Source organism: Solanum dulcamara, chromosome 6 (genome assembly GCF_947179165.1).
Source record: "Solanum dulcamara chromosome 6, daSolDulc1.2, whole genome shotgun sequence".
Taxonomy (NCBI): Eukaryota; Viridiplantae; Streptophyta; class Magnoliopsida; order Solanales; family Solanaceae; genus Solanum; species Solanum dulcamara.
The window spans coordinates 17504004-17520364 of record NC_077242.1 but is presented as its reverse complement, the minus strand read 5'-3'; positions in this window follow the sequence as shown (position 1 = coordinate 17520364).

Here is a 16361-nt window from a genome sequence, read left to right as displayed (position 1 = left end):
AACGATATGGCTAATATACAACTGGCTAGCTTATCCACTGTGTACCTCACCTTAACCGGAATAAAATGGGCAAACTTTGTCAGTCTGTCAATAACCACCCATATAGAATCATAACCACCCACGGTGGGAGGTAAATCCACAATGAAGTCCATGGTGATCATTTCCCACTTCCAAGTGGGAATAGGCATCCTCTGACTCATACCCCCAGGCCGCTGGTGCTCACATTTAATCCCGCAAAGGTCATTGACCTGCTAAACAGTTTTCACCAAGGTTAACATTCAAAGATTGAACCTTTATTAATAGTAACATAATAATCATTATCCACAACATACATTCCCACTCTAAACCTCAATTGACAATTATTTAACGATCCAGACTCTGTGCCCTAAGGCCTAGGCTTGAAATCTCCCATCAATCAATATTATATTAAGTAATGGGAATGAATTTATAACTACTCAATTGAAAATATCTAGCCTACCTGGGCGCCAAGCAGTTGTAGAAAGGATTATAACACGATTTCTGACTATTGTAGGGAGAAACTATGAAGACGGGCCTGAAATCCATGGGTTGTAGTCTTCCTTGCACTAAGAATTTATTTTTCCTTTTTCTTTAAGTCTAGAACAATCTCTTGGGGGTTTATAGGGTAACTATCATCTATTTTGATATTTAGTAGAAGAATGAGATAATAAAAATACACCTTTTTTAACTTCTGTCCCGTCGAATCCCGCTCTAGCGGCTCAGCATGGATAATGCTCAGTAAAATGGGCATAATTTCTAACTTTGAACTCCGAATGAGGCAAATGTAGTGGAGTTGGAAAGAAGACTCATAGACCTTTAATTTGATAGATCACGAGACACTTAATTCATTATAGGCTGAGAGATATGGCCCTTTGAAGTTGACCCTAGTTTGAACTCAAGTCCAAAATAAAATTGCAAAGAAACTTGCAACTCAACTTTGAGATAGGAGCATAGTACGACCTTAATCCACAACTAATGCACTCCCATACCAAGGAATTGATCCTAGTCTTATGACAAAAGAGATTGTATACATTTACTGCATATAATTTTAGTAACAAAGGACTAGGTCGTTACAGAAACAAACATCAATGAAAACACTGTTCAATTACTCTTTGATACCACCAGAGTATATTATACTTTGACATGGTATCAAGGAGGAAGAAGTAGTGTCTTTATCCAATGAAGACACTGCTTATTTACTATTTAATACCATCAAAGTATATTCATATACTGGGATGGTACCAGAGAGGAAGAAAAGGGCGGGCCTAACGTCAACCCGCAAATTTAAAAATAAAAAAGGGGTACGAAAGTAATGAGACATTTAAGAATAAATATTTTACTTTTTTGGGTATGTGTTCTTTCCCAAAATGAAATGATTCCATTGGCGAAGTAAAAATCAAGTGGACTCTCTACACGCTCGGAAGCTTTCTCCATCAGTGTGGTGGCCCTTACCATATTAAGAAACACAAAAGAAATAATGCTTTTTTCAAGAATCTATTTTTGAAGTTCTATATATTGATGGTGTAAAATCAAATGACATATTTTATGTCAATTTTAAAATATAAATTTTCTTATTTGTGACTTTACACACAATGAAAGACATACAATAGATAGAGGCTGGTATGCGTGCTACATATCCCCAGCTTTTCGAAGCTTCAAGTACTTTCTTTTACGTTATGTTCGAGGACGAACATGGTTTTTAGTGGTGGATAATGTAATGAACCGTTAGGTAATTTTGAGAACGAGTCCTCCTCCTTTCATAGAAGACCCTTTTAGTAAATTTAAGTTGAAAATTTTGGACCTTTCGATAACTTCGATAAATTAGTTGAGGGAAAATTTTAGAGAATTAATTTAATTGGTGGGCTAAAGTGTTAATTTATTTAATACCCTATACCTCTTTTCTTATATTTATTAAAATAGGTTAATAGGGTTTGTAAATTTTAATACATAATTAGTTTGAGAAAGAAAAAAAAAGGAGAACAACGACGAACGCAGAAGATGGAAAACAAATACGGAGGAAGAAAGAAAAGAAAGGGAAAAAGAAAAATAAAGGAGAAGCGAAATAGAGATTTTTATTCCAAAGCGTCAAGGTAATTATTCTCATCTTTTTCATTAAATTTTTATGTGATTATGAACATATTTTTAAGGTATATTGGTGGAAAAATAACGCTAAAATAAGAAAATATGACCCTAGGGTTTTTTCACATAAAATCTTGACTCGGGGGTCGAATAGCGATCCGTTTTAGCTGAAATTTGACATGTGAGTTTATTTTATCATGAGTGAACATAATTGGAAAGAAAATTTCAGATTTGACTTCAATGATTCGGGATGACTTTTTGACCCAATTTTTTATCCAAAAATAAATATAGCAATATGGGTGTCACTAGATTCGTATTCTTATGATGATTATGTATTTGAACAGATTTTGGTCATTCGGAAGCATTATGAAAGGCTCAAATTTGAAAGTGATTATTCAATTTAATTGAGCCAAGTGAATTTCTAAACCTTAGTTTAAGCTTGTAAATGCTTGTATTTCTGTGTTATGTGTACTGGGGTGTCACGACCCGAATTCGGGTGTGATGGCACTCATCTCAACCCACTGAGATAAGTCAGTCTAATACCCAATGGAAAGTAGATGCAGAAGAAAAATAAAGGAATTAAAATTTAACTTAAGCAAAAACACGTAAAATAAACTCAAAACCCCCCAAGATCGGTTGTCACGTTTATACAAGCCAAGTCTAAGTAGAGTCTTGAGGATCGGTATTGATATGTCTGTACTTATCTTTGAAAATCTATGAGGGCTTTTAGGAAATTTTCCCTTTGTTATCTCACTCCCTATCGTGCGTGGTTACTTATGTGATACTGAATTTTTGTGTGTTCTTTCTGACAGATGCCTAGGACTAAAACTACGGCTAGAGGTAGAGGAAGGGAGGCACTCCCTGAGATTGATGTTGGGACCCCAACTAGGAGTAGAGATAGAAGCTGAGCTAGAGTCCGTGGTCGGGGTGTGGCGGCACACAAAGGTCATGCCCGAGGAGCGGCGCCAGCTAGAGGTCATGCTAGAGAGGCTTCTCTTGATCCACAAATTGGTGCTAAAGAGGAACAGGTCCCTCCAGAGCCTGTTACTGCACCATTGCTTCAGGATTCTTTGATGCGAGTATTGGATGCGCTCGAAGGATTTAATCAGAGTGTAAGGGCGAATGGTACACCTGAGGGTTCTCAGACTAGAGTAGGAGCTCAGACCCTAGGGCAGAATCAAATTCTAATTGTGTAAGATCCGATGGGCCAGCCACCTGTGGGCCTTAAAGCTGATGAGGGTGGAGTACAGGTAAGGAGAACTCAGGGTACACCTGTAGTCATGTTGACTGACGATGAGCAACGCCGATATGAGAGGTTCTAAAAAATAGACCCCCCACAGTTTTAGGGTGGGAAGACTGAGGATGCACACGAGTTCCTGACCATGTGTTGAGAGTTGTTGGAGGCAGTAGGGTTAGCTGAGACTCACGGAGTTTGTTATACTACACTTCAGTTACATGGACCAGCCAGAGAGTGGTGGAGAGTGTATACGAGTTCCAGGCCAGTTGGGTCACCCCAGATGACTTGGGATGAGTTTGCTAGTGCTTTTTATGACCGTTTCATCCCCTAGAGTGTGAAGAAAGAGAGACGATTATGGTTCAAGAATTTGAGGCAGGAGGATCTTACAGATTTTGAGTATGAGACTCGTTTCTACCAGTTATCCAGACATACCATCGCTGTCCTTCCTGATGAGATAGAGCGGATTCACAGATTTATGCGAGGACTGAACTAACCATTCATACAACAGCTTTTCAACCCGCCCGTGAGGGCTCTTCTTTCCAGTCCATTGTGGGTGCTACCAAAGAGGCGGAGTTGATGGAAAGAGAGGAGTTTGGGGACCCCAAGAGGGCCCATGCTTCTGGTCAGTTTTTGGGTACCTCATTTGGAGGTAGAGGGTCCTATAGAGGAGGTGGTTTCTTCAAGCGTAGAGGACCAGTTCATGCATCTATGCCTGCTTCTGAGGATGTTCAGACACCTCATGGGTCCTACAGTACTGGTCAGAGTTACCAGGGGTCATAGTAGAGGCCGGTGAGCCGGGGTGGTTATACAAGTTCTTCAGGTTCATCGCAGAGGTTTTCCCATGGTAGAGAATGTTATACTTGTGGTGATCCAGATCATCTTTCATGGCAGTGTACATCTTAGGATCGAGGAGGAATCCAACCTAGTTCTTTAGTTGCAGTTAGAGGACCAGCGCCGCCGGTCAGAGGTCGAGGTAGAGCCGAGATTAGTAGAGGTGGTCGCACTCCTGGTAGGGGTGCTGGTGGTGCTATAGTCCCTCAAGGAGGAGGTATATGTGTTGTACAGGTTGGGGGTGTTAGGGGAGCTCAATGTTATGCTTTTCTAGGAAGACTCGAGGCTGAGGCTTCCAACGCAATTATCATAGGTATTGTCCTAGTGTGCCATCAATCTGCATCTGTATTATTTGATCCAGGGTCTACATTTTCCTATGTGTCTACCTATTTTGCATCTAACTTTGATTTGATATATGATCATATGTCTGTGGCCATTCATGTTTCTACACCAGTGGGTGAACCGTTAGTAGTGGATCGAGTATATCGATCATGTCTTATATCCTTCGCCTGGTATGATACTTTGGTAGATATGATTATTCTGGGGATGGTAGATTTTGATGTAATATTAGGCATGAATTGGCTTTCTCCCCATCGTTCTATTCTCATTGTTATGCTAAAACTGTTACCTTAGCGATACCTGATGCCCCGAGGATTGAGTAGAAGGGTACTAGTGGCTCCTATTCTAGTAAAGTTATCTCATATATTCATGCTCAAAGGTTGATTGATAGAGGGTGTATGTCTTATTTGGCCTTTATTCGGGATACCAGTATTGAGTCACCTCCTATAGAGACGGTTCCAGTGGTTAAGGAGTTTTCTGATGTATTTCCTACTAATATTCCTGGTGTTCCTCCAGATAGGGAAATTGATTTTGCTATTGACTTAGATCCTGGCACTAAAACCATTTCTATTCCTCCATATCGCATGACTCTAGTTGAGTTGAAGGAGTTGAAGTATCAGTTGCAAGACTTGCTGAGTAAGGGGTTTATTCGCCCTAGTGTGTTGCCTTAGGGTGCACCAGTTCTGTTTGTAAAGAAGAAAGATGGGACTATGAGGATGTATATCGATTACAGCCAGTTGTATGATTAGCATTAAAAATGGAGATGAGGGGTATAAAATGGTGATCTAATGACATGTATTGGTGGAATTGATATGTTGTGATTATGAGTTTATTCTGGACATGTGAAATGACTATGTTGATGTAAGATAGGAAAAATTATTATTGTTGTCATGTTATTATCGTGAATTATATGAACATGAATTGATTGCATTGGTTCTAACATATTGTGTTGAGACTGAAAATGATATGAAACAAAAAGGGATGGGCCATATGCTCCGTGGCAGGTATTATGAAACAAAGGGGTCGGGCCACACGCTCCGTGGCAGGATATGTATATTGAGAGGATGGGCCACACATTCCGTAGCAGGTAACATGGACATAAATGTCCCCCATAAGTTCCAGACAGTAATTTAGTGGATGTGTATTGATAGGACAGACATGCATCATTTCATCACATTGCATCGCATTTTGTTGATATTTGTGAATTCATGTTTACCACATATTGCTTTATATATGTTGAATTTGACTTGATATGATTCACTTGATAAGACTACCGATGAATATTCGTGGACTGTATTGTTATTATTGTGTAGAGTGTATAGTTGGGCTAGTTTTATGCAGGTTGTAGTTGAGGAGGTTCAGTTAGGATGACAGGAGTACTTGTATCTATCGAGCTTTTCTTAGATTTAGTTATCCACTTATTGAGTATCGTATTGTTTGATACTCACCCCTTGCTTCTACACTTGTGTAGGTTGTGAGCCCGGACCTGCTTAATCTCCGGTGTTTTATACTACTTCTGAGGCTATCATTTTGAGTGTTGAGGTAGCTGTTACATCCATCCAGCAGACACCTCTTACTCTTATAATATATTTTTAGTCTTATTCTAGAGACAAAGACATTGTGATTGTATTTTTCTTTCGTACTTCGTTAATGTATTAGTGGCTTGTACACATGACAATCAATCTTGAGGGAGTTTGAGTTTGTTTTACTTGTTTTCGGTTAAGTTAAATTTAATTTATTTCCTTTTCTTCTGCATCTAATTTCCATTGGGTATTAGGCTGACTTATCTCGGTGGGTTGAGATGAGTGCCATCACACCCGGATTCGAATCATAACAATTGTCGTTTCATTTAAAATCGTGACAATTTTTTTATTCAAATATAAATTGGATGAAGGAAAAAAAAGTGCAATATGTGTTTTCAGTTTATTGATAAAAATCTTTCTTCTAACTTTATCTTAAATCATTTTCATTTACGATCAATGTTTGTATAAATTTAAGTAAGTTTAAAATATAAACAACATGTACCTTAACAATAGTACTACTTCAAATGGCTAATATTTTAATTGTTGGAAAATTCAACTCCATCTTGGCTGTTCAACTTATATGAGCCTTTGTTTGTTATTTTTGTAAATCGATATTGACCTTTCCAATTCGAACCTAATTTTTCAATTACTTTTCAGAGAACTAAATATCCCACTTGAAGATATCTAAGATTTGTTCTTGTAACAACCCCTAAAATGTTGTATGTCGGTATTTCAATTCTCGATGAATATAATACAACCTCTGTATTTTGGGCATAACTTTTCATAGGTTGGTCCAAATTAGGTGATTCAAATTTTTGGGTAACCACAACATCCTTACCTACAACTTTCATGAAGAACATATCTTAAGATTCGGAGTATAAGTAGGTCAAATAAATTAATCTTTGCAAGATATAGTACTGTAACGGAATTGAGTGTTTAAAGAAGAAAATTCATATCTCACTGTAGGTTGCTCCAAATTGGTTGATTCTTGAACTATATGAAACTAGACTTCCATATCTACAATTCTTATGAGACACCAAATCCTAATAAGGAATTTATCTTATTCAAACGCAGCTTCGAAAACGAGTATTCTGTTAAAAAGAACTCATCTTACCTACCATGGAAACATCTAGATGCATTTGACATCATGCATGACATAAATTGTCCTCCATTTAACATCATCCATGACATCAATATATTCCATTAAATTTTCAGATTTTTCTTTATAATTATTTTATTTATTGTTAGGTCCCTTTTTCCCACCTATAAATACCCACCTTATTTCCTCATTTTATTCATCAAGCTTTCTTAAGCATTTCTTCTCTCTATATACTTCTTCTCAAATATAGTTTTAGTTTTAGTAGTATAAAAATACTACTCCGGTTATTCTTATACTCCGGGTAGTACACAAAACGCTCCGGCGAGAAGAAAAGGCTAGGGGTCCAAGAGTGTTCCAATTCGGAGTAAACCTTCGGATTTAAGATATGTAAGGCTTTCATAGCATTGGATTGAGTTCGTCCATGCGCCCAATATTTAAATTCATTATAATTGAATTATAGTTGAATTTTATCCAAATCTTGAATTCTAAATGAAATAATTTTTCTTCTATTGAGTTGATATATTTATGCATTAATATTATTATTATTCTTATCTCTCATATTATTGGAATTATTGTTCATGGATACTTTCCCATGAATCCAAATTGATTTGATGTTCATGAATATTTTTACACATGTTTTGAGTAAAGATGTTGGCTTTTTATTATTTTCATTGATAAAAAGAAAATTATATCAATTAATACTATATATGTATTTTATTGAGTTTTGAAAGAGCAAAAGAGTTGAATTTGAATGAATTTGCGCAAATGATATTTTGAGTAAGATATTTTGATGAGATGTAAATGATATTTTTGGAAGTATAATGATTGATGAACATGAAATGAGATGAGTTTGATGATTTAAATTAAAGCCCAATGAGACTAGATGATGAGTTTAATATGAGAACATATTTTGGGAGTAGTATTGAGCACCGAGTTGGGTAAGAGTTTAATTTACTCAAACTCCAGAACTATGTAGCCAGCGTAGGATGGAGGCTATGCCTCTTAAGTCCCAAAAAGAGGACTTTGATGAATGGATCCAAGATGGTGATGTCCTTTACCTTGGCAAGGTATTGGATGGATGTGGCAACGACATCGCTTTGTTGTATCATCTGTAGCTCATAAGTGATGGTTGTCGGTTAGAGAAACTCCCAACTAAGTAAGCAATTCTTATTACTATTATTTTTATTATTATATTTTAAACTTGCATTACATATTGATGTTGAGATGATGTTGAGTTCTGAGCTGAGTTTTATTGAGAGGAGTATCTTGATATCTGTCCTTACCTTCCTGCCATTTTACATACTCGTACATTCCACGTACTGACGTCATTCGACCTGCATCGTTTTATGATGCAGATACAGGTGTTAGAGATCCTCAACAGACGCATCGTTGAAGATCATTTCTTTTCGGCTATTTGGTGAGTCCTTCTTGTATTCGAAGGAACTCCTTATCCTTTTATTATTGTTGAGTGTGATGTTTCTTTTGAGGTAGCCATGGACATGTCATTGGCACCATCTAAGAGTATTAGAGGCTTCATAGACAGAGTTTAATGATGTAATTGGAGTAGTTCTCCTTTGAAACTACTTCTTCTAAAAACTTCTTCTTTCATGAGATGTTGTTAATGGAGAGCCCATATAAGTATTCTTATTAAGTCTTCCACTGATGAACGAATAAGTGATGAGACCAAGTGGTTCTCTCAGAGGCTAGAGATGGTTTCTGAGTGCCGGCCACGCCTAGGGTACCCTCTTGGGGCGTGACAAACTTTGTGTCAGAGCACAGAGTTCAAGAGTCCTAGGGTGTCTATGAAGCCGTGTCTAGTAGAGTCTTGTTTATGGGTATGTCGTGCACCATACTTATAATTAGGAAACTATAGGACATTAGGAATTATTTCACTTCTTTCATAATCTGAGTTCGTGCGATAGAGTTTAACTCTATAAAAGCTTTCTTTCTAATTCGTGCGTTTACACGTTTCAGACATGCCTCCTAAACGTTCAGCTAGTCAGAGGAACGCTGCCAGCACTGAGGTTCCACAGTCAGTGATGCCTCCATGGAGAACTAGGGGCCGACCTATAAGGTCTACTGAGGTACCCCAAGTACCTACTGTTCAGACCACTCCTACTTCTGAGGAAGATTTTCGAGGAGCGATTGCTATGCTCACCTTGTTGGTGGCTGCTCGAAATAGTAGCCAGAGTTCACCAACTCCTAGATCTAGTTATCAAGAGCCGTATGCTGCCACGAGGATCAGAGATTTTCTGAGAATGAATCCGCCGGTCTTCACGGGTTCCAACATTAATAAAGACCCCCAAAATTTCATTGATGAGATGTGGAAGATACTAAAAGCGATGCATGCTACAGAGATCGAGGGGGTTGAGTTGGTGTCTTATCAACTCAAGGATGTAGCAAATGTGTGGTATAACTAGTGGGAAGAAAGTAGAGGTGAGGATGCAGAGCTTGCTCTTTGGGATGAGTTTGAAAGAGCATTTCTTGATAACTTGTTTCCCCAAGAGCTACGTGAAGCAAAAATTGAGGAGTTTGTAAAACTCAAGCAAAAGAGTATGACTGTGAAAGAGTATAGTTTGAAGTTTATTCAATTATCCAAATATGCCCCAGAAATGATTCCTCATATGAGGTCTAAGATGAGGAAGTTTGTCTCTGGCCTAGGCAAACATGTAAAGAAAGAATGTAAGGCAATGCTAATGATTTCTGACATGGATTTTTCTAGATTGATGGTGTATGCTCAGCAGGTTGAGGATGACAATAAAAAGGACCGAGAGGAACACCTAAGCAACAAGGCTAAGTCTGCTGGGCATAAGAATGAGTATAAGCAAGCGAAGGGTAACAAGTCTTTCTTTCAGAAAAGGTTTTCCAATTATGCACCTTCCCTAACAAATGCTTTTACACCTAATACCAGGTATGATCAGAGATCGCTAAGCCACCAAAACTTTCGATCTCAAGGTTCTTAGTCCCAATTAAGTATGACTCAAGGTTCTAGAGGAAAACCACCATGTGCTAGATGTGGGAGGCTCCATTTGGGAGAGTGTCGTGTGGGCACCAATGCTTGCTACGAATGTGGAAAGACAGGTCACTTCCAGAATGAGTGTCCTTCAAAGAGGCAGGGAGATGCAAGTAGTAGAGCTCAGTTTTCTTCTGCAGCTCCACAGAATAGAGGTAATCATAGAGGTGCAGCTTTAAGTGCAGGTGGGGGAACCAATCGTCTGTATGCTATGGGTAGTCGCCAAGACCAAGAGAATGCACCCGATGTTGTTACTGGTATGCTCCGAGTCCTTTCTTTTGATGTGTATGCATTACTTGATCCGGGTGCTACATTATCTTTTGTGACTCCTTACTTGGCTAGTAAATTTGAGATCCTTCCTGAGTGTCTTCTTGAGCCTTTCAGTATGTCTACTTCTATTGGTGATTCTATCTTAGCTGAGAGGGTCTATAGAAATTGTACTGTGTCAATCTATCATAGGGATACCATGGCTGACTTAGTTGAGTTGGACATGGTTGATTTTGATGTGATTCTTGGTATGGACTGGATTTATTCTTATTATGCTTCAGTTGATTGTAGGACCCGAATTGTCAAGTTTCAATTTCCAAACGAGCCTATCTTAGAGTGGAAGGGGAATTCTGTAGTGCCTAGGGGTAAATTTATTTCCTACCTTAAGGCCAGAAAATTAATCTCTAAGGGATGTATATATAATATAGTCCGAGTCAAAAATATTAATGATCAGACTCCATCTCTTGAGTCAGTTCCCATTGTGAATGAGTTTCCTGAAGTCTTTCCTGAGGATCTACCCGGAATCCCTCCTGATAGAGAGATAGACTTTGGTATTGATGTCCTTCCTGATACACAACCTATCTCTATTCCTCCTTATAGGATGGCTCCTGCTGAGTTGAAAGAGTTGAAAGAACAACTAAAAGACCTCCTAGATAAGGGGTTTATTAGGCCAAGTGTCTCACCCTGGGGCGCTCCTGTCCTATTCGTGCGAAAGAAAGATGGGTCCCTTAGAATGTGCATTGATTACCGACAGCTAAACAAGGTCACCATTAAAAACAAGTACCCTCTCCCCAGAATAGATGATTTATTTGACCAACTTTAGGGTGCCACATGCTTCTCTAAGATAGACCTCAGATCAGGCTATCACCAGTTGAAAGTAAGAGAATGTGACATCCCGAAGACCGCTTTTCGAACCCGCTATGGTCATTTTGAGTTTCTTGTTATGTCCTTTGGATTGTCAAATGCTCCAGCAGCTTTTATGGACCTCATGAACTGAGTATTCAAGCCATACCTAGATACGTTTGTAATTGTCTTCATCGATGATATTTTGGTCTACTCTAGAAGTAAGAGTGAGCATGCTAATCACCTTAGGATTTTCCTTCAAACTCTTAAGGAGAAGGAGTTGTATGCTAAGTTTTCAAAGTGTGAGTTTTGGCTTGAGTCTGTAGACATCCTATGCCATATTATATCTGGGGATGGAATCCAAGTTGATACTCAAAAGATTGAGGCAGTTAAGAACTGGCCCCGACCTACCTCTCCAACCGACATAAGGAGTTTCTTAGGTTTGGCTGGTTACTATAGGAGGTTTGTTGAGGGATTTTCATCCATATCCTCACCATTGACTAAGCTGACTCAGAAGAAGGATAAGTTTCAATGGTCTAATGCTTGTGAGAAAAGTTTTCAAGAGTTGAAAGCTAGATTGACTACTGCTCCAGTACTATCCCTACCCGAAGGAATGGATGGTTTTGTAATCTATTGTGATGCTTCAAGAGTTGGGTTGGGATGTGTATTGATGCAGAAAGGTAAGGTCATTGCCTATGCTTCCAGGCAGCTTAAGACTCATGAGAGAAACTACCCCACTCATGACCTTGAGTTGGCAGCTGTGGTATTTTCTCTTAAGATTTGGCGTCACTATCTTTATGGTGTACATGTGGATGTGTTCACAGACCATAAGAGCTTACAGTATGTATTCAGCCAGAAAGAGCTGAATTTGAGGAAGAGGAGATGGCTAGAGTTGCTCAAGGATTATGATATGAGCATTCTCTACCACCCAGGTAAAGCAAATGTAGTTGCTGATGCTCTTAGTAGGTTATCTATGGGGAGTACAACCCATGTGGAAGAGGAAAAGAAGGAGTTGGCAAAGGAAGTGCATAGACTTGCGCGTTTGGGAGTTCAACTTATTGACTCTAGTGAGGGTGGTGCAATAGTACGAAATGGAGCTGAATCATCTCTGGTTGCAGAGGTGAAAGAAAAGCAAGAGCAGGATCCCATTCTTCTTCAACTGAAGGATGAGGTTCACAAGCAGAAGGTAATGGCTTTTACCAAAGGGGGAGATGGAGTATTAAGATATCAAGAAAGATTATGTGTTCCAAGTGTTGATGGTATTCAGGAGAGAATCATGAAAGAAGCACATAATTCTAAGTATTCCATCCATCCAGGTTCAATAAAGATGTATCATGACTTGAGAGAAATATACTAGTGGAGTGGAATGAAGAGAGATATAGCAGAGTTTGTGTCCAAGTGCCCGAATTGCCAACAAGTTAAAGTTGAGCACCAAAGGCCTTGTGGAGTGGCTCAGAATATAGAGATCCCGGAATGGAAGTGGGAAATGATCAATATGGACTTCATTACCGATTTACCACGAACCCGCAAACAGCATGACTCTATTTGGGTGATTGTGGATAGGATGACTAAATCGGCTCATTTCTTGCCAGTTAAGACTACGAACACTGCAGAGGATTATGCCAAACTGTATCTTAGAGAGATTGTTAGACTGCCTGGAGTTCCTTTGTCTATCATCTCTGATAGGGGAGCTCAATTTACTGCTCAGTTTTGGAAGTCATTTCAGAAGGGCTTGGGTTCAAGAGTGAACCTTAGTACTGCTTTTCATCCGCAAACAGATGGCCAGGCAGAGCATACGATACAGACTTTGGAGGATATGTTAAGAGCCTGTGTCATTGACTTCAAAGGTAATTGGGATGATCATTTACCTCTTATTGAGTTTGCATACAATAATAGTTTCCATTCGAGTATTCAAATGGCTCCTTATGAAGCTCTGTATGGGAGGAGATGTAGATCACCAATTGGTTGGTTTGAAGTTGGTGAAGCTGAGTTGATTGGACCAGACTTGGATCACCAAGCTATGGAGAAGGTGAAAACTATACAAGAGAGGTTGAGGACTGCTCAAAGTCGTCAGAAATCATACACTGATGTTAGGAGAAGAGATTTGGAGTTCAAAGTGTACGATTGGGTATACTTGAAAGTTTCACCCATAAAGGGTGTAATGAGATTTGGAAAGAAAGGGAAGCTTAGTCCCCGCTACATTGGTCCTTATTAGATTATGAGGAGGGTAGGTAACGTAGCCTATGAATTGGAGTTGCCTCTAGAATTAGCTGCTATTCATCCCGTGTTTCACATCTCTATGCTTAAGAAGTGTTTGGGAGATCCTTCACTTGTTGTCCTATCTGAGAGCATTAGGGTGAAAGAGAGTTTTAGTTATGAAGAGATTCCAGTTCAAATTCTTGATCGTCAGGTTCGCAAATTAAGAACTAAGAAAGTGGCATCTGTCAAAGTCCTATGGCGAAATCAATTTGTTGAAGAGGCTACATGGAAAGCTGAAGAAGATATGAAGGCTAACTATCCTAACTATTTGTGCCTTCTGATGACGATATTCAAGGTAATATTCCTTATTTCTACCTTTGAATCGATGTTTATTCTTGAGTTTGAGTCATTGACCATTTGAGTATCAGAGTTTTTGAGAAATTGATGTATTGATTATATTCATTCTTTATGTCTCCTATTTTCATCTTCATTCGAGGACGAATGATCCCAAGGGGGAGATATTGTAACAACCCCTAAAATGTTGTATGTCGGTATTTCAATTCTCGACGAAAATAATACAGCCTCTGTATTTTGGGCATAACTTTTCATAGGTTGGTCCAAATTAGGTGATTCAAATTTCTGGGTAACCACAACATCCTTACCTACAACTTTCATGAAGAACATATCTTAATATTCGGAGCATAAGTAGGTCAAATAAATTAATCTTTGCAAGATATAGTACTGTAACGGAATTGAGTGTTTATTGAAGTAAATTCATATCTCACTGTAGGTTGCTCCAAATTGGTTGATTCTTGAACGATATGAAACTAGACTTCCATATCTACAATTCTTATGCAGACACCAAATCCTAATAAGGAATTTATCTTATTCAAACACATCTCCGAAAAAGAGTATTCTGTTAAAAAGAACTCATCTTACCTACCATGGAAAGATCTAGATACATTTGACATCATGCATGACATAAATTGTCCTCCATTTAACATCATCCATGACATCAATATATTCCATTAAATTTTCAGATTTTTCTTTATAATTATTTTATTTATTGTTAGGTCCCTCTTTCTCACCTATAAATACCCACCTTATTTTCTCATTTTATTCATCAAGCTTTCTTAAGCATTTCTTCTCTCTATATACTTCTTCTCAAATATAGTTTTAGTTTTAGTAGTATAAAAATACTACTCCGGTGATTCTTATACTCCGGGTAGTACACAAAACGCTCCGGCGAGAAGAAAAGGCTAGGGGTCCAAGAGTGTTCCAATTCGGAGTAAACCTTCGGATTTAAGGTATGTAAGGCTTTCATAGCATTGTATGGAGTTCGTCCATGCGCCCAATATTTAAATTCATTATAATTGAATTATAGTTGAATTTTATTCAAATCTTGAATTCTAAATGAAATAATTTTTCTTCTATTGAGTTTGATATATTTATGCATTAATATTATTATTATTCTTATCTCTCATATTATTGGAATTATTGTTCATGTCTACTTTCCCATGAATCCAAATTGATTTGATGTTCATGAATATTTTTACACATGTTTTGAGTAAAGATGTTGGCTTTTTATTATTTTCATTGATAAAAAGAAAGTTATATGAATTAATACTATATATGTATTTTATTGAGTTTTGAAAGAGCAAAAGAGTTGAATTTGAATGAATTTGAGCAAATGATATTTTGAGTAAGATGTTTTGATGAGATGTAAATGATATTTTTGGAAGTATAATGATTGATGAAAATGAAATGAGATGAGTTTGATGATTTAAATTAAAGCCCAATGAGACTAGATGATGAGTTTAATATGAGCACATATTTTTGGAGTAGTATTGAGGACCGAGTTGGGTAAGAGTTTAATTGACTCAAATTCCAGAACTACGTAGCCAGCGTAGGATGGAGGCTATGCCTCTTAAGTCCCCAAAAGAGGACTTTGATGAGTGGATCCAAGATGGTGATGTCCTTTACCCTGGCAAGGTATTGGATGGATGTGGAAATGACATCGCTTCGTTGTATCATCGCTAGCTCATAAGTGATGGTTATCGGTTAGAGAAACTCCCAACTAAGTAAGCAATTCTTATTACTATTGTTTTTATTATTATCTTTTAAACTTGCATTACATATTGATGTTGAGATGATGTTGAGTTCTGAGCTGAGTTTTATTGACAGGAGTATCTTGATATCTCTCCTTACCTTCCTGCCATTTTACATACTCGTACATTCCACGTACTGGCGTCATTCGACCTGCATCATCTTATGATGCAGATACAGGTGTTAGAGATCCTCAACAGACGCATCGTTGAAGATCATTTCTTTTCGGCTATTTGGTGAGTCCTTCTTGTATTCGAAGGAACTCCTTATCCTTTTATTATTGTTGAGTGTGATGTTTCTTTTGAGGTAGCCATGGACATGTCATTGGCACCATCTAAGAGTATTAGAAGCTTCATAGACAGAGTTTAATGATGTAATTGGAGTAGTTCTCCTTTGAAACTACTTCTTCTAAAAACTTCTTCTTTCATGAGATGTTGTTAATGGAGAGCCCATATAAGTATTCTTATTAAGTCTTCCGCTGATGAACGAATAAGTGATGAGACCAAGTGGTTCTCTCAGAGGCCAGAGATGGTTTCTGAGTGCCGGCCACGCCTAGGGTACCCTCTCGGGGCGTGACAGTTCTTCCATTAAAATACTTCTCAACTCATTATTTCTGAGTCATTATTCGAATTAAAGCTAAGTTAGATGTTTTTCCACCAAGTCTAATTTGATAGACATTGCTTCATTGTTACCTTCTTCACTTGATCGTTTGAATCATAAATTTGATTCCTCTATTTTCACCAGTAACAATGCTTTGATTCCCTATATCAATGAAAATGAGATATCTCTAGTACTAGATTTTGCTAC